This window comes from Myotis davidii, unplaced genomic scaffold (genome assembly GCF_000327345.1).
Source record: "Myotis davidii unplaced genomic scaffold, ASM32734v1 scaffold808, whole genome shotgun sequence".
Classification (NCBI taxonomy): domain Eukaryota; kingdom Metazoa; phylum Chordata; class Mammalia; order Chiroptera; family Vespertilionidae; genus Myotis; species Myotis davidii.
Window position 1 is genome coordinate 871,712 of NW_006298960.1, and position 19,724 is coordinate 891,435.

The window sequence follows — 19,724 nt, forward strand, 5'->3', positions numbered from 1 at the left end:
CTTTCCCACAGATGGTTTCTTCAATTAAATGTGAAATAATCAGCCCTGACTGGTTTGGCTCAGTGGATAGAGCATCAGCCTGTGGACGGAAGGGTCCCAGGTTCGATTCTGATAAAGGGCATGTACCTTGGTTGCAGGCACATCCCCAGTAGGGGATGTGCAGGAGGTAGCTGATCGATGTTCCTCTCTCATCAATGTTTCTAACTCTCTATCTCTCTCCCTTCCTCTCTGTGAAAAATCAATAAAATATATTAAAAAAAAAAAAAAAAGCCCAGCAACCAGAATGGCGGAATGACCAGAATGACCAGTGGCTATGATGTGCACTGCAGCAGACAACCAGCCTGATCTGGGCCCCAATTGGCTCCCCCATCCCCAGGCTGGCCCAGCTCCCAATTGGCCCCCAACAGGGAGGGCTGACCAGACCCCAACCATGCATGCATTTGTGCATCAGGACTCTAGTACAATAATGTATGTCAACTATAATTGAAAATAAAAACAAAATTATTTAAAGATTAAAAAGTAAAATAAAAACTCCTTGCCAAATCCAAGTTCACTTAGTTATCCTCCTTTGTTATCTTCTACAAGTTCTGTGTTTTATATTTAGGTCTATGATCTATTTGGAGTTAATGTGTGTCAATGGTATAAGGAAAGTCTCTCTTTAGACTCATGGAGGGTGGGTGTATGTTCAATTGTTACAGCACCATTTGTTGAGAAGACTGCTTTTTCTCCACCTAATTGCCTTTGCTCCTTTGTCAAAGATGAATTGACTGTGCTTCTATGGGTCTATTTCTGAGCGCTCTATTTTGTCCCATTGATTTTTGTCTATTATTTCACCATTACCGCACTGCCTTGATTACTGTAGCTTTAAGGTAAGTCTTGAAGTTGAATGGGGACAGTCCTCTGACTTTGTTCTTCTTCAGTACTGTGCTGGTTATTCCTGGTCTTTTGCCTTTCTGCATACACTTTAAAATCAGTTGTGAATATCCACAAAGTAATTTGCTGGGATTTTAATTGGGATTGTGTTACATTTGTAGGCCAAGTTGAAAAGAACGTACACCTTAAAATATTAAATATTCCTTTCACAAACATGTAACATCTCTCCATTTATTTAGATGTCATTTTGCTTCTTTATTTAACATATTGTATGTTGTTGTTTTTTCAGATAAGATCCTGTGCATATTTTGTTAGACTTATACCTTAGTACTTGATTTTTATATTAATAAATATAAATGTTATTGTGTTCTTAATTTCAAATTCCAATTGTATATGGTTGAGGGTAGGGCAGGGCCTTTTTGTCAGGGTGTAAAGGCAGTGAAGCCTTGAGTAACCTCTAAGGATGTAACTCATCAAACAGATGCAATCATTTGAGCCAGTAAGAAAGTCTCTGTCAGTTAAAAGGTTGTCAATACAGTGTACTATAGCAACAGAGTAGGGTGCCTGCCACTCAAACCCAGTTCCATTCTGAGAAGGGAGATGTTACTAGTAAGCCTGGCCTGAGATTCCCAGGAGCCTCTGCAGAAGATGGGGACACAGAATCTATGTTTTGGGATCTCACTTAACCGATATTAACCAAAGAGGGCCATTTCTTCTCAGATCTCTCCAGCTTCTCCTGCCACACAGCCCTGTGCAGCTTTGGGCTGGTGAGGATTCCACTGTGTGCATGGAAATATCCAGAGAGAACAAAACAGTGGCAGCGAGGCCTGCTGAGAGACCGCAGTGAGCAGCAGGGCAATGCTAGTTCCCAGAGAGTAGCAATGGCAACTTCATCAGGAGAAATGTTGTCAGAGCACTTGGGGAACAATTCCAGGGCCGCCCTGCACTATTTTGGGGCAGGGCTCCTAGGAAGCCCGTTATGCAGGAGACCGGAAGCCAGGGGACATCTTCAGTCACTTGCTAGTTTCCAGGTTACAGTGGAGAGGCTCTAGGCCTGAACATTTCACCCCCCAGGTACCCAGGATGCACACATGGGAGACAGGGTAGTGAAGAAATGAAGTCATTTGCCCAGAGGAATTAGCGCCCTGAGGAATAGTGCAGCTAAGTTTGCTCAGGAAAGAGGAGATGCACTAACGTTGTTTTATGTCTACTGTGTGTGAGGCATTTCACACAGGAAGTTTAATTCTCAAAAGACTCCAGTGGGGAAGGTGTTATGCCCATAACATCCCGAGGCTTAGACAGTCAAGCAATGTGCAGAGACACGTGGCAGACAGAGAAATGGTTTCTGAGCAATGGTAGCCGCCTCTCCTTTGCTGCTTTCTGTAGTTACAGACGTTCCCTCCCTTAGGGAGTCTCCTGGCAGCTGGCAGGGAAGGTGATCTCATAAGGAAATTCTCTTATTCCGTGCAAACAGCAGTGCTTTTTCAATCTTGGCTGTCTCATCTGTTTCATAGTTCTAGATTTTAAATTACATTTCATTATGTGTGAGTTTGAAGCAATATTAGTTTTTTTTTTTTGGGGGGGGGGTGGATATTGGAAGTTGCCACAGAGACTTGTAATTAAATCGGCATATCAAATCTCTCGGAGGATCATTTTCACATGGGAATTTAATAAGTAATCAGTGGGGTAAAGTAGAATCTAAAGTCCGCTTTGAAAACACATAGACGCCTTCTGTCCTGTTCAGAGTCTCTCTCTACTCAGTCTGCTGAATAGCTTCCATGCTGTGCTGCTCGCTCTCTGACTCTCAGGTCCAGGCCCCGTCCCTGCTGCTTTTCAAGATGCACAGAAGAAAGCCCAAAGCCGCTCTCTTACCACTGCCAGTGAACAAAAATCTGCGTGATGATGGGAAGATAATATGGCTGTTGCTTAGGAGAAGTCACATGCTTTAGTCTCTGTGTATAAAAAACCGTGGCAGCTGATAGACTGTGGATTTTTATGCCGATTTTATAAAGCTATGCAAAACCAGTGCTAGTTTACCACGGATGCCACCAATAGAGTGACCCCAATATGCCCATAGGTGAAGAGAGACAAGGCTATTACACGGAGCACCGTGGTCATGAAATCCCATATTTATGACCGCATTCAGAAAGCCATGAACCTTTCCCACTCGCCATCATATTTCAATTCGCTGCCACATTTGTGAGCACACGTATAAATCACAGGCGCATCTTTCAAAGATAAACCTCACACAAATGCCGGGCAAACTACTGCATCCTTTTTTATGGAATCTATGTGACCTGACTGCAAAGAGCACTTTTGATTAATCAGAACAAAGATTTTAATAAAGAAACAGCAGGTGGGCTAACCACAAAATTAAAACTCCCAGCCGTCTCAGCGAAATAAAGTCATAAATATAAAAGTGCTCAAAATACCTCATTTGCAACTTTGAATAACGTCCCTGTTTAACAAGGACGGAGCACTGGCTTGACCAGCAGAGGGCAGTTGTTCAAGTGTGTGCTCATGTCCTGGTTCAGTCTCAGCGCCTTTGTCAATCATTCACTGAGTAATAGAGCAGGGCCGTGTGGTAATTAATTGCCATCTGCAGGGTGTTTTACCAGTGATTTTCACACCCAATTGCTCAGTTGCAATAGCATATGAGCTGCATTTCAACACGTGCTGGAGAACAAAAATGTGCATCTAATTTCCTAATCAACTTTGGTCAATTTAAGGATTTTTTTCCCCCAGAAACAATATCAGTGTATCTCAGTAACTACATATAACCTCCCTGTTAGCAGTTAACATTTTATGGCTTTTTAAAGAAGTCAGGTCCAGGCTTGAACTCAGGCTCTGCTGCCCACTGGCTGTGTGACCTTGTATAGGTTTTGTTAATTAATCTAGTTACTGAGACTGGAACTACTTTCTCACAGTAAAATTTAAATAACAATACTAGCCAAAGGTGGTATTGAGGTTTAAGCACTTTAAGAATTCATAAAATGTGCGCTTGAAATTTTTCAGCTGACCTACATAAGTTACACATGTACTCAGAACACTACCTCCCAATAAATTTACCTGAGGAATTTTTGAGCATCATTGAGCTACAGTAACTACCTCTAGGAAAACAGTTGCGTTTATGGGGAACATAAGACATTTTTGGGGGGCTAGCAATCTGAATCTGTGCCAGTAACCTGCCTTCCAACGCACACTCTTGCTTTCCGATAATTAACTCCATTTGTGAAAGGATGGAGGAGACCAGCAGCCTGACTCTGTACCTAGTTAATCAGTATCCCTAACGCACATTCCTGTTAGCCTATAGTCTAGACCAGTGATGGCGAACCTTTTGAGCTCAGCGTGTCAGCATTTTGAAAAACTCTAACTTAACTCTGGTGCCGTGTCACATATAGAAATATTTTAGTATTTCCTCAGAAAGTTTCTAGATGAAATTATTTAGAATGGTACGTATGTAGCTGGTTTTTGAAGGTAAAGTTTTTAGACGAGTATACTCGTCGACGACTGAAAAAACATTTTGTGAAAACGTGTATACACGTTTCTGCCGGGGAAGAGGTTAATTATCTGGTCTTGCAAGACCTGTTTACCTAACTACTCCCATCTTACAGAGGCCATAAGCCATGAACCATGCACAACCCCAGGAGGAGGTTATCAGCACTGGTGCCAGGCCAGGCCTTTAGGTGTGATCTCACGGCCCCCATCCCAACACACGGGGCTTTTTGCAAAGCCCGCAAAAGGTCCAGAAGTCTGATCCATATCTGGGGGACAAAGAAACCAGAGGATATAAAGAAAGCTTCCTCCATAGTGGCTTGCTGAGGATTTGGAAACAGGCTCCCCTGAGCCATGGTACTAGCACATCTGAAAATAAACGGGTTTTTTATGTTTCTCCGAGTACTCGTGTGTGAATTTTCTAGTTGCCTGGTAAATTCTGTAACAGACTCAATATTCTCATCTGTTGCTTTGGTGATTGTAAACATGGCAAAGGAATGATAACAAATACACTGTATAGTTCATGAAATGCTTTTATGTACATCAATATTCATTCTTTATGGTAACTCTGTAGCTAAGCAGGAAAGAGGTTAGGATTTTCCTTTCACATTGAGGAAGTGGGACCCCAGAACTTTAAGCAATTTGCTCAATATCATGTGGTGATGATAGATACAGAACTCGAACTTAGTTCATGCTAACACCCAGTCCTGGGCATTTTCAACACACTATCCGCCACCTCTGAGAATCACGGTGATTTCCCTCCCAGCCTCTGCCTCTGCATTGCAACCAAGGGAATTAGGTCAAAGTACCACCAGGTTTCCTTTTTGCTCTGACATTAACAGAGGTCCTAAAACAATTTCCATGAAAAAAAAAAAGTTGTTCTAACCTCAGTAGAGAATTACCACAATATTTGTATAATTCTCAGAGAATGAGGCTCTAAGGTTTAAAAATACTGAAGAAACTTCTTGGAGGGAAGAGAAATAATGAGAAAGATGGTGCCCGAGTCAGTGAATCATTATTTTTAAAAAGTCAACTGTTTCATTCTCTCCTTTTAATACTCAGTAAATATCACCTACCCTCATTCTCAAATCCACCGCCTAAGACAGTATACCATAATATAATTCTATCGAATTGTTTTCTAAACCCAAACCAAATGATTGCAAACAACAATAGTAGTCATAACAGTGGCAATATTAATAATAAACATGTATATGCTTGCTATGTGCCAGAACCATCCTTTGTGCTTTAGAGGCATAATCTCATATACTCTCTTTGATCTTATGAGGTTGGTACTTATAACATTCATGTTATACAGCTGGTCTTTTAACCAGCCCTCCTTTCACTACACTCTTTACCAACAGTCTCCAAAGCATCCAGACTGGTCTTTTAAAATGTAAGTTTAATCATGCCATTATGTTTAAATCCTTTATGCAATTTATATTTCTAAAAAGCATTTCTGCTCAGGACTTTGTAATCTCATCCCCTCATCTGCTCTCCTCTCCTCTCATCCTCTCCTTTCTTCCCTCCAGAGGCTTCACTGACGTCCTCTGTGTCCTTGGCAGGAGCCAGATTCTTCCTGGTGCAGGTCTTTTCCCCTGGTGTTTCCCCACTGGAGCGCCGTCCTTCCTGCCTCCCCTGTGTTATGCCAGCGCATACCTCTCAAACGTCCTTCCTTCGGCGGGGCTTTGCTGGATGGCTTAGTCTCACATGGGACACATGCAATTGTTCGGCTCAAATAACTTTATTATTATTATTATGCTTAACACAATACATTATACCCTGATGTGCATGCTTATTATTGTGTTGTTGTTTTTTTAAATGAGGAGGGGTCCATGCCTGTTTGATTACTGTGATGCAGCCAAAATTTTACACAGTCCTTGCAGAGAGTAGAAAAAATTATATAGCAAAGTCAAGGACTCAACTTTTTCATCCTTATTAAGCATTCTCATTCGTTTCTCCTCAATTTGTTCCTCAAAAAAGGCAAGACATTTAAGCAAACTATTTCTTAGGCCAAAAGAAAAATTATAGAGCACGTGAAACCATAATTCAAACAAGTAAATCAAACAACAAACAAATAAAAACTGTTTCAGGATAATAAAAGAATAAGCGGGAATTAAAACAATAACTCCTATACTTATGTAAGTTTTTTAGTCTTATTTTGTTTTGTTGTTTTAAATAATACTAGTCTCCTGATATTAGTATTCCATTGATTTTTGCATGTAACTAATAAAGAAATTATAGAAAAATTACTGGGGGAAGCAAACTAGCTTCTACTGAAGAATTAGAAAGGTACTCAAGGATGAAATTGAGAAATTACTGGGCCCCGCATTTAATTGCAAAGGCCATATGATATAAGTCATAAAATTATAATTACATGGATGAGGTGAATGATGACTAGCTCACCCAATCTTAGAGTAATAGAACTGGTAAGCACCCTGCAATTCACTAAAGAAATAAGTAGCAAATTTTAAAATAGAGATACATTTTAGAAAATGTATATGAATTCATGGATATTAGTATGATGATATCTTCAGGGGAGTAAGGTCATTGAGGATCTATCACTTAGCTTTTTAACCAGGTGCCTGAACCAAAGGTGTTCTTGTCTTCAGACTATGCTCATTTCTTAGATTAAACACATATTTGATGCAAGGTATTTTAGTCTACATTTTGGTGTCAAAACTTTTTCTTATTTTACTATAATCATGGCATTAATTTAAAATGTATATTTTTATTGATTTCAGAGAGGAAAGAAGAGAGAGAGAGAGAGAGAGAGAGATAGAAACATCAATGATGAGAGAGAATCATTGATCAGCTGCCTCCTGCACCCCCCACACTGGGGATGGAGTCAGCAACCCTGGAATGTGCCCTGACCAGGAATTGAACCAAGACCTCCTGTTTCATAGGTTGATGCTGAACCACTGAGCAAAACCAGCTGGGCCATGGCATCAATTTTCATTCAAGTAGGGAAGACCTACCATTGATCAGGTGTTTACAGGACTGAGTAATCCTGTAGGGCAGTGGTTCTCAACCTTGGCTGCACATTAGAATCACCTGGGAATCTTTTTAAAATCCTGATTTCTGGGCCTCATCCTCTGGAAATTCTGTTTCTTTGTTATGGGGTGGGTCCACGACATTAGTAACAAAGAAACAGAATTTCTGCTTTGTTACTACCATTTAGTATTTGATTATCCATAAATATTTACTGGAAACCTACTACAAACATGCTAGGTAAGGGGGAAATGGAAAAGAGAAGAGCATGATTACCCATCTTGCAATGCATGCAAGAGAAAGGAAAAATTGAATGATCACTATATAATGTGTGAAGTGCTACAAGAGAGACATGTGCAAGAAACACAATATAATTGCAGAAAGAAAATCTCATAGAGGAAATGATATTTGAGTTAAGATGTAAGTGCCCACAGGGCAACACTTGAGAGGGGAAAAAAAACCATTTATCATAGACAATTGTGCTAGAAAATAACATGCTTAAGAGAATGGAATTCATTGAGGGGGGAATGCCTGGAAAGAGAGGTAAGCATGAACTTAAGGAGAATTTATACCTGTAAGTTGAAACTCTGTTCTGAAGCAATAGAAATGGGCCCCACTGAGAGAAAAAGCTTCAGTAGTTTCTGATAAAGAGAGAGTCTAGGTCTGGCTTTCTGATTTCTAACCTGTTTAAGTAGATGGATTATGGTGACATACGTTGAGATGGGAAGCTCCAGAGGCAGATCATTTGAGTGTGTGCGTATGTACATGCATGTAATGGAGAGGGAAAGGTATAGGGTGGTGAGCTCATCCTTGGGCATGCTAGTGTTGAAGTACTGTGGGTCCTTTAAGCGGAGACATACAGCAGGCAACTTGACACAGAGTCGTGGAAATTAAGATTGATGTTTGGCTGGAGATAATGACTTAAAAGTTATCAAATGGGAGTGAAAGCCATAATGCTGGATGAGACTGTGCAGGAAGAACATTTAAAGTGGAAAGACAAAGTGATGTTATTTAATCAGAAGTTATGAAAGGATATAATTTTCATAGAGCAAAGTTATTGAATTCTGCTACAATGGCCTCATCTTAGCAAATGGGAAAAATGTGAGCACATTGCAGGCCTTCATTCAACAAATACACACCATTTCACTTGCCATGCACCAAGAAAAACATGGCATAGTTATTCAAAAGTTCTGAAGTTGTTTTTTAACCAAAATTAAGCCTCATAGAAGTACAAAGTGCACTGATTTCTACTGTGTGCTAAAATCCAGGAGAAATAAGCTTCTAGTTCTGATGTAGCAACATTAGTAGAGAGTACTTAAGCAGGTATGGTGTTACTTCCTTGGGAAAGCTGAATCAGTAGAAAGCAGCTCTTTTCTTTTAAAAATAAGTGGGAGGAGGGGTAGAAGGGTGAGAACATTGTAAGACTGAAACTGCTCATGGACAGAATTCTGTGTTATGTATCCGGCTAGTTTGAAAGATGTATTAGCATCTGCCTCAACAACTTGTCTCATGAAAGCAATTGAGCCAGGAGCACAGCAAAAAGCAACCAATGGTATATAAGTCCTAACGATGTGCATTGTATTCACACCAGCGACAGATGGTATTCGGGAATATCCTTCTTTCAGTGAATGGACATGACCACAGAAAGTTGGCCACTTCCTTCTCTGCCCACATTTCCATGTTAAATTGAGATATAATAGCAAAATAAATAGAGAGATGATAGGTAGACAGCTAAACAGACATTGCAGACATATACTTTATAAAAATTTTTATCTTTTATTGTTGAAAATATTACAGATGTCACTTTTCCCCCCATTTACTCCCTTTATCTCTCACCTGCCCTCCCCTCCCCCCAGGCCTTCACAGCATTATTGTCTATGTCCATAGGTTATTGTCTATGTCTGGAACAGTGGAATGACCAGAATGATCGGGGGCGGGGCCAGCCAGCTAACTGCAAGTGGCCCCTCCCAACAGCCACCCCTACCCCCAATTGCCCCCCCCAACCCTGATTGGGGGCGGGGCCAGCTGGCCAACTACCCACGGCCCCTTCCCCAGCAGCCCCAATCAGCCTGCATTGAGCGGGACAGCAGGACCCCACCCATGCATGAATTCGTGCACCTGGCCTCTAGTATGGATATAAATTCTTTAATCTCTTCCTTCCCCACCTCCCCCCTTCCCTCTGAGATCCCTCATATACTTACTGTGCAGGATCAGAGATCAAGGAGGATTGAAATAATGCTGCTGCCCTTTATCTCCTCACACTACTCCCAATCTTCTACTCATCTCTGAAGCTATCTGGGGATTTTAACACCTAAAGTTCCTCATACTTAAGTGTACTAAAAGCTATCGGATATTTCTCTGGCTATACTAAATGGTATTTTAAGCAGAAATAAACTTGGGCAAGCCAGAACATTTTTATAAATGTAAAAAGAAGGATTTCAGGGTTATCTGGCCAAAGAATCATTAGGAACAATTGTTCATCAAAATAGACCCATGGAGCTCCTCAATATCTGAAGCTTGAATATTATATGAGAGTAGATTAGGGATGTAACCAAAGACTTTGAATTCCAATTGCTTGAAAAATAATTGAAATTGATTTCTTATATATTTTATTGTGCTAAGACTTTAGTCATATTCCTGAGCCTCCTCTTAATCATTTTATGAATAAAAGTATGTCCATGACAGTCCTCTCCTCATTCCCTCAGTGTACATCAAAGCTCTCCATGTTCTTTATTTCTTAACGCTATAAAGTTAAGCTATAAAGAATATGATAACTGAGCCTTGAGGGATTTAAATTTTATTATTAGAAGCTCAGGAAAAATTTAGAAAATTACAATCTGGATTTATATACCCATAGCTGAGCACTTTGGAGAAAATAGTCAAATAGTCCTACTATCTGTGTCAATAGCAGAACAACTAATTAACTTAGCATGACTGTCTACGGATGTGTGTTGGTGACTATCATAAAAGAGTAACTCTGGGAATTAGGAGACCTATGTTCTTACACAGGCTTTTTACATAACCATCTCTGTGGTCCTGATGAACTACACTCTCTTCAGGTCTCATTTTGCTCATCTCCAAAATGAGATAAACTTATTCCCTCAACTCTAATATTCTGTAAATCTATGAAATGGTGTGGATTCAAGGGTCCCTAAGCAAACCTTGGCATGCACTGTCGGCCCAGGCTGACCCATATGCAGTTGCCACAAAGAGTGGTAAGATCTTCAGGGTCCAGCAACGTTTCTATGCCTGGGTGCAGGGATGTTCTCCTTGTAGTAGATCTCTTCAGCCAGGAACTGACAGCTTGTTGTGACTCAAGTCAGCAGATGTTCTACTAGCCACCCTCAGTTATCTGCACCCTGAAACTAGCAGGAGTCAATCAGATTCACATGGGGACTTGGGACCCCTGGACATTATGTGATTCTCCAAATAACAATCCAGCCTAAATCAAGTCAGAGAGCCTGCACTGCAAGTGCCAGGGCACCCACTGTCTGTGTGCTGAATAGGTACTGTACTCCCTGTGGCACAAGCTTGCCAAGATACCCCTACGCCCTTTTTAGCATGATAGCTCCCAGGGAACTCTTATCCTGCAAGTGCAGGCACACCCCATTTCCCACACCTGCTTTTGTCCCCATAAATTTGCAATTACTTCCCCTCCAGGCTTGCTTAGACTAATTAGGCTCAGCAGTGGTTCGAAACCTGTGGGTCGCACCCCCTTTGGGGGCCGAATGACCCTTTCACAGGGGTCACCTAAGACCATCGGAAAACACAGACATAATTACATATTGTTTTTGTGATTAATCACTATGCTTTAATTATGTTCAATTTGTAACAATGAAAATACATCCTGCATATCAGATATTTACATTACGATTCATAACAGTAGCAACATGACAGTTATGAAGTAGCAACAAAAATAATTTTATGGTTGGGGGTCACCACAACATGAGGAACTGTATGAAAGGGTCTCGGCATTAGGAAGGTTGAGAACCACTGGATTAGAGCCTTCTTCCTGCCCCTCCAGTTCCAATGTGAATCAGCTCAAATGCCAGAGCAGGTCAAATCTTTAACTTCCAGGTTCCCCACGGGGCCTAGTGGAAGTACGAAGAGGAGCCTTTAAGCCTTGATGTCCAATGCGGTCTCTTGGTCTCTGAGTAGGAAACCGGCAGAGTTAGTAATGATGACAGCAGAGAATTTATTAACTGCCTTAATTGAGGACTGCGGGGAGGGGATTGGAGCCCACAATTTGACCTGATTGAGCCTAGAGACTAGAGTGGAAAAACAACTAATATTTCACGAAGCATCTGAGAACAAGAAGCTTAAACATTTTATTTTGCCCTCAGGACATCTCTTTAAGATAAGAATAATTATCACTTTTTCACATATGGCTCAGAGAGGTTAAATAATTTGCCCAAGGTCACATATCTACAAGTAGAAGAGCAGTTATTATAATGCAGATCTGCCTGTAGGCAAGCTGTTTTTTCCTATTCCTTAGCCTGCTGGGGAGAAATACCCAGGCTTAGGGAAGTACAGAGCAATGTAAGAATGGTTTGAGGGGTCCCTGTCTTATAAAGCTGATTGAAGCCTGTTGTCACAGAGTTGGAGGCAGGAGCATGGAGAGGAGCAGAATGAGTCTGAATAAATTACAGGTGGGGGGAGGGCAGGCTGCGAGAGAAAGCAGCAGGGATCAGGCTTTGCAGAGAATTAGCTGGGGCCTCAAGAGTCTCCATAGAGGAGGCTCAACTTACAATTTCTCTTTCTCGCAATCAAGAGCCTCCAAATCCAGCCGCACTAGTGTTCTGACCTCAGTGCTGATTGCTGAATTGCACATGTTATAATTGATGAGCAGGTTGCATGTCCTTCTCTGACCTTCACACACCAGAGGGCCTTCCCCTACAGGGTGGAGACCTATCTCTTCCCACCTGCCCTACTCCCTTCATCAAGGCCCAGATCAAATGTCTGTAACTTTCTCTGAATCCCCAGCATGAATAAATAAATCTCCTCTCACTGAATTCCCTCAGCATGTTAATCAAATCCTAAGCACATGGCAGTTCCTGTGCAAGCCTTACACTCCCTGCTGGATCCTAAAATCCTTAAAGGTTGGGGCAAGAGATACAAGAGATACGGTAGAAGAAGGACATATTTGAGGTTAAAATTCCTCTTTCCCCTCTCGGTCTCCGACACAGAGATGATGCTCAGAAAATATGTATAGCGTAAGGAAGCTTACTCCCATCATTACGCTTGATTTTTTTTTTTCATACCTTGGCAGAAGACACTGACCGTCCATTGAGTAATTCTTTTTTTACTAATTACCAACTATGAGGATAGTTCTGTGATGGTCCAGGGCATGCTAAGGCACCGAGTGTTACTCATGTTTCAGGGAGATACGAATAGCTGTGAAGCAGGGACGACATAAGACTTGTTTTTCAGAGATTCTTCTAAATGGAACGCTATGGAGGGAGCTGCCCAGGCAGCAGGAAGAACGGAGGATGTGGGCTGCATTCCAGGCATGAGATGGTAATGGCTTAAATCAATCTTTATGATGGAGAGGAAAAGGACTGATGAAGTAATAGAACTGTGGGTGTCTGCTCATACACTTTTCAGCTCTGGCTTCATCACTTGATCATCTACCGCTGGTTCCCAGTAGGCACCTATTTCTTCCTATTCATTCATCGGGATTTGGCTTTTCTTCTTTGTATGTTTGCCAAACATGATAGACATAAAATTAAAAACATATTACTAATAAGGCAAAAGCATGCATTACATGTTAAGTAATATAAAATGTATACGATTAGGCAAAAATGAGTTCCAGGATATGGTGGTCTTAGAACACTGTCATGAGATTGCTATGAAGCATGGGCCAATGTTGTTGTTTTTTTAAATATATTTTATTGATTTTTTTTTTATAGAGAGGAAGGGAGAGGGATAGAGAGTTAGAAACATCGATGAGAGAGAAGCATTGGTCAGCTGCCTCCTACACACCCCCCACTGGGGATGTGCCCACAACCAAGGTACATGCCCTTGACTGGAATCGAACCTGGGACCCTTCAGTCCACAGGCCGACGCTCTATCCACTGAGCCAAACCGGTTACGGCTGGGCCAATGTTAATGACGTACGCAGCTAGATGAGGAAGGGCCCAACTGCTGTCTAGAGCTGGGGCGGCATTTCACATACCGACCAGCAGTGCACAAGGGTCCCAACTGCTCCACATCTTCACCAGCACCTTCTGTTTTTTAAAATCATAACTATCCCAGTAGGTGTGAGATAGTATCTTGTTTTGCATTTGATTTGCATTTCCCTAAAGATGGTTAGTATAATTTTCTGTAATTATTGTCCATTGGTATATCTTCTTTGGACAAATGCCTATTTATACATTATGTGCCCAGTAATTACAGATTTATAATTATTTTTATGTTTGTGTTTTAAATCATGTGAGAAAAAGTAAAGTTACAAATAATACAGGGATATAAGCTTTTATATTTTCCCATGTTTTTACCATTACCAGATACATTTATATTTCTTCAGATGCCTTCAAGTTACTGTCCAGTATCTTTTTATTTCAATCTGAAAGATTACCTTTAAGATGTCTTATAAGACAGGGTCATTGATAATGAACCCCAGAAATGTCTTAATTTATTTTTCATTCTTGTGGGGGGAGATTTGCCAGAAATAGGATTATTTGACTTTTTCTTTTTCTTTCGGCACTTTAAATATTTCATTATACTGTCTTTCTGCTTTCATAGCTTCTGATGAGAAATTGGCTGTTAATCGTACTGAACATCTCTTTTTCTCTTCTGTTTTTAAAATTTTTATTGGTCTTTGGCTTTAATTTTATTATAATGTGACTTGATATGAAACTCTTTTGAGTTTATTATTTTAGAGTTCATTGAGTTTCTTGGATTTTAAAATCTATGTATTTTATTAAATTTGGGATGTTTTGGCCATCATTTTAATTATTCTTTCTGCTTCTATCTCTCTAATAATGCATATGTTCGTCTACTTTATGGTGTTTCACAGAGACCTTAGGTTCTGCTCACTTTTCTTGATCCTTTTTCTTTCTGCTCCTTAGATTCAGTCATTTCAACTGTCCTATCTTCATATCCACTGTTTTACTTTTCTGGCTGCTCCAATCAGCTGTTGAACACTAGTGATTTTTTTACTTTAGTTTTTATACTTTTTGGTTCCAAAACTTGTTTAATTAATTTTTATAATGTCCATTTCTTTATCGATATTTTCACTTTATTTCTGTAATTTTTGGATTTCCTTAATTTTGTGTCCATATTTTCCTTTAGTTCTATGAGCACATTTTAGACAGTTGATTTAAACTCTTTACCTCGTAAGTTCAATTTCTGGGCTTCCTCACAGATGGTTCTATCAAAAAAAAATTGTTCTATTTAATGGGCAATACTTTCCTGTTTCTTTGTATACTTTGTGATTTTGTTGTTGTTGAAAACTGGACTTTTTGAATATAAAAACCCTTTAATAAACAAACTGTAATCACAAGAGCATCCACAGGGCAGCGAGGGGATGGGAAACCTGGCAGAGAGCATGGCAGCGGGAGGGAGGCTTTCAGGGTCCCTGCTGCTTGCTGAGCCTGCAGTCACTCTGTTTGTTGCCTGTGGGAGTGTGAGGTCTTAGCAGAAAGCCCATCAGGGCAGCCAGAGGCAGAGGGGCCCTGATACTGACAGTGAGACCGAGCAGGCTGGCCGCTCCAGCATGCCATCTCCCCACAGCGGTACTTCCAGCGGAATCCAGATCCAGTGAGGAAGCAAGGAGAAGGTGGTTGTGACTGAGAGGAGACTCAACCATCATCCCTCAGCATCCTGCCGATCACACTTTTGGGAAAAGAGTTGCCCAGAGGCTGTTGGATTTAAAAAGAAAACACACTAAAAATCATCCTGGGAAGAGGACAGAACTTGTGTCTGCGTCCACCTTCTAACCCAGATTCTCTGTGACTCCAGGAAGCTGAGTGGGTCCACTCAGATGTTTGGGAAGGGAAAGGAATGATAGAACCTTTGGCCCAACAGGCCAGATCCTTGCCAACCATTGACCAAGAAAGCTTCAAGACAAGCCAGGGGAGTCTGTGGGAAGTGCTCTGTGTCAATGGTACTCAAATGGGGAGGATGGTGACACATGGCCTGCATGTGGAAGAGAGAGAAAGAACACAAGTTAGGGAGAATTAAGAACTAAGTATCGACTTTTTATAGGACTGGGCAGTAAAGGTGAGATAATCCTTCTGGGATAAGACTGAGGCCCGTTTTTTCCTTGCAGACAAGTTTGACAGGCCTGAATGCAGTTGATGGCCCCAAAGTCTTCCAAATGGCCCCCATAGGACTCTCCAGGAGGCCTGACTGCTCCCTCCAGGTGTGTTGGAGACTGGCCTTAGTCCCAGTTGGGCCCAGGTAGGGCCTGGAGTTCCGCAGTTACATGCAGTCCATGGAGTTCTTCGGGAGGAGACCAGGGATGAACAGGGTGCCCCAAGCCCTTGACAGAGGTGCAGTTGACGGGGAGGCTGAGGTTAGGATGGGTCTTAGTTTTCTATGACCTCCAGCCTGTCTGTGTGGTTGTCCCAGTGGATGTGGAAATGGATCACCAAGGGATTCCAGCCAAGATCCATTGGAACTGAGAGAGGTCTGGCTTTGGGTTCTTCTATATCTCTGGGTTGGGGTACTCATTGTTGACTTAATAACCCACGCGGATGAACTCTTTAATAGTCCATGGTTGGTGCAATTGATGAGGCCCAAGGGCACACCGAAGGCATTGCTCTCACGGAGAAAGGATGAGTTGGGGACATCAGTCTGAAAGATGAACACATGTCTCCCTCACCGCCAACCAGCACCGAGTCTAGGGTTGGATCAAACTCCTACTCTCAGCTGAGCCAACATAAATGGTCTTCAACTCCAGGCCGTCCGCCAGAGTCTCATTGCACTCAAAGCTGACCTGGAACCGGAAGGGGGCTGTGGAAGGGCTCGGGTTCTCCAGCACCGCCAGGTTCAGCACCAACACCTTGGCGGTCGCCTCGCCTCACAGCGACTGAAGCTGGCGCTGGACCAAGCCCACCTCTGGGTCCTGTTGGGTCAGCAGGACAGTATTGCCCTCGGAACCTCTCACCTCCTCTGTCTGAGGACTGAAGTGCTGAAAACTGGACTTTTGCATATCACAACGTGGTCTCTTTGGAAATCAGATTCCACTCCACCCTCAACCAGATTTTTCTGTTTTATTGATTGTTGAAGACTATAGGAGTTCATTTGTTTAGTGAATTTTCCAAGCTATTTTCACAAAGATGGTAGGCCTTCTGTGCGTGGTTACTGAATTCTCTGCTTGACTTGTATTCAGCTAATGTTTTGGTAGAAAATTCCTTGAACACTAGGAGCTAAGAAAAGGAAGAGGAAAAATAAACAGACAAGGAAAACCAAACACCTCTTCCAGTCGTTGTGGATTGTCTCTACACTGGGGACTCCAACACTCAGCAGGCTTGCACTAACCCCAGGTATATGCTCAAGGGGAGAGCTTAGGGTCTTCTCAGGTCTTTCATAAGTGCATGTCTTGCTGTGGGCATGCATATGGATTTTAAAAATCTATACATGGGTGCTTTTGACTATTCTAATTTCCAAAAATTCCCCCAGATTTTCCTCCAGGGCTTTAGACAGTCAAATAGATTTGGCACCTGCAGGTTGCGGTTCACCTTGCAGTGTTTTTGAACAATACCACTTTTCTATCCTGAGTTCCAAGTTAGATTTAAAAAGCTGAGCAGCTCACATCACTCTTTCAGACAGCCCCCCAACAAGTTTGGACAGATATCTTATATAATAAAAGCGTAGTATGCAAATTGTCCTCTTGACCAGGAGTTCATCTGGGAATTCACCCAGGCGGCAGGGCTGGCCGGGGGAAGGGAGAGTGGCTCCGGCCGGTGATTTTGGTGGCAGGCAGCCAGAAGAAGGGAGGAGTACCTGGCAGGCAGCCAGCAGCCACTAGGGAACCTACCAGTGCACGAATTTCATGCACAGTGCATGAATTTCATGCACTGGGCCTCTAGTCTATATATATAAAAGCCTAAGCAACGGTTACGACCAGTCGACCAGTCGCTATGATGTGCACTGACCACCAGGGGCCAGATGCTCAAAGCAGTAACTATCTCCTGGTGGTCAGTGCGCTCCCATAGCCAACTTCTCATGGCCAGCCAACCTCCCATGGTCCCTCCCCCTGGCCAGCCAGCCAGTCAGCCAGACCCAGTCAGCCTGATCGGGACTGGGCAAGATGGCCCTGATCAGCCCTGATCGCAGGCCAGACTGAGGAACCCCACCCGTGCATGAATTCATGCACCAGACCTCTAGTACATAATAATTTAACTGAAAGATCTGTTCTGCTGCCTCTAGATCCAGGAACAGGCTCCCACCCAGGGCTGTTCCTGCTTCAGAACCTGCTATGTGGAAGAGGCTGTGGGGCAAGTTAACACACACACACACACACACACACACACACAAACTGCTTTCCTACCACTTAAAGTTGCTTTTTTTGTGATTTATCATTTGCTTGGAGTTCTGACAAAGTTGGTCCTGTCAGTTTTGCTTGTTTAGTGATGTTTCAAGGAGAAAGGGGAATGAGACCTTGAGGCTGCCTATTGAACCATTGTGCTGACATGCTTTGTTTCTAAGTAAAATTTTATTGAGGAAAATCATGCATTCAGAAAAGTGCATTAAGTGTAAGTATAGAGCTTGATGACTTTTCATCTGGTTAAACCTGTATAACAAGCAATCCAATAAAGAAAGAGGATATCACTTGTTCTCCTGGGACCCCTCTTATGCCCACTTTTAGCAAATCTCAACTGTGACCACTCTCTAACTTCTAACAATGTAGATTGTATGTATTCTGATATTTTCTAACCTATCTTATTCAACATTATGTTTTTGAGACTTATTCATGAAATTGTGTGTAGCTGTAATTCATTAATTTTTATTTTCAAACATTTTTTTCAGCTTTTCCCTTTCTCTTGTTAGTGGTTATTTGTGTATTTGCATTTGTTGACTATTATCAATTTTACTACTATGTGCATTTTGGAACACCCCTTTTCCTGGATATACGGGCTTATTCCTAGGAGAAAATATCTCTAGGTCATAAGGCACATGCTAGTTCAGCTTCAGTTTTTCAAACTGGTTATACTCAGTGACAAGCCCACCAACAATGGATGAAAGCTGTGGTCATAGCGCATGCTCGTTAACATTTGCTAGAGCCTGTGGTTTGTAATTTTTTACTTCTCTGGTGTGTGAGTTATGGTTGTCCAGCATTTCACACTCTTACCAGGGAAGTATGAGAGTTGTGGTTCCTCCACATCCTCTCCATCCTTTGGGATTGTCAGCCTGTTAGGTTTTATGAGTTTGGGTGACAGTGTTATGGATTTCACTGTAGTTTTAATTTGCATTTCCATGATCAACAAAATATTGAAAATGTTCCATATGCGCATTGGTTGTTCATGTATGTTGCTTTATGAACTCTCTTTAAATATTTTGCCCATTATTTAATTGAGGTTTTTATCAATCCAATATGTAGTCTCATGGATTACTTATAAATGCTGGGCACTAGTCTTTTCTCAGATATAGGTACTAGTAATTTTTTAGTTGCTGGTTTAGTTACTCATTTTCTTAAGGGTAATTTTATAAGCACAAGTCTATTTCAGGGTTCACTATTATTTTTCTATATGTCTATCCTATTTAGCTGCCACACTCTTACGATTAGTGCCATTTTATAGAAAAGCTTGAAGTCAGGTAGTGTAAGTTCTCTAACTTTGTTTTTTTTCAAGATTATTTTAATATGTGATGTCATTTTCATATCCATATTCTGTTTTTAATTTTATTGATTTATTCTCTAATCCTTATCATTTTTCCCTTCTCCTTACTTTGGGTTTAATTTTCTCTTCTTTTTCTGGTTTTCTAAGGTGGAAACTGAAACTATTGGTTTTAGGTCTTTCTTCTTTTCTAATATATGCATTCTACTATACATTTCCTTCTAAGCACTGCTTTCACTCTATCACATAACTATTCATAAGTTGAGTTTTCATTTTTATTTAGTTCATAATATTTAAAAATGTATCTTGTGGTTTCTTCTTTGACCTATGTGTTATTTAGATGTGTCTTCTTTAATCTTCACATACTTTTATTTTTCCAGCTACCTTTCTGTTGTTGATTTCTAGCTCAATTCCATTCTAGTTTGAGAGCAGACATTGTATGTTTTTATATTTTAAAATTTCTAAGGTGTGCTTTATGGCCCAGAATGTGGTCTATCTTATTGAATATTTCATATGAGCTTTAGAAAAATGTGTATTTTCCTGTTGTTAGGTCAAGTAATCTATAGATGCCAATTTAGATCCGTT

General features: G+C 41.3%; 1 pseudogene; it reads right to left on the reverse strand.

Moving 5' to 3' along the window:
* Window positions 1-15,780: 15,780 nt before the first annotated feature.
* Window positions 15,781-18,566, reverse strand: LOC102756341 (annotated as a pseudogene).
* Window positions 18,567-19,724: the final 1,158 nt, after the last annotated feature.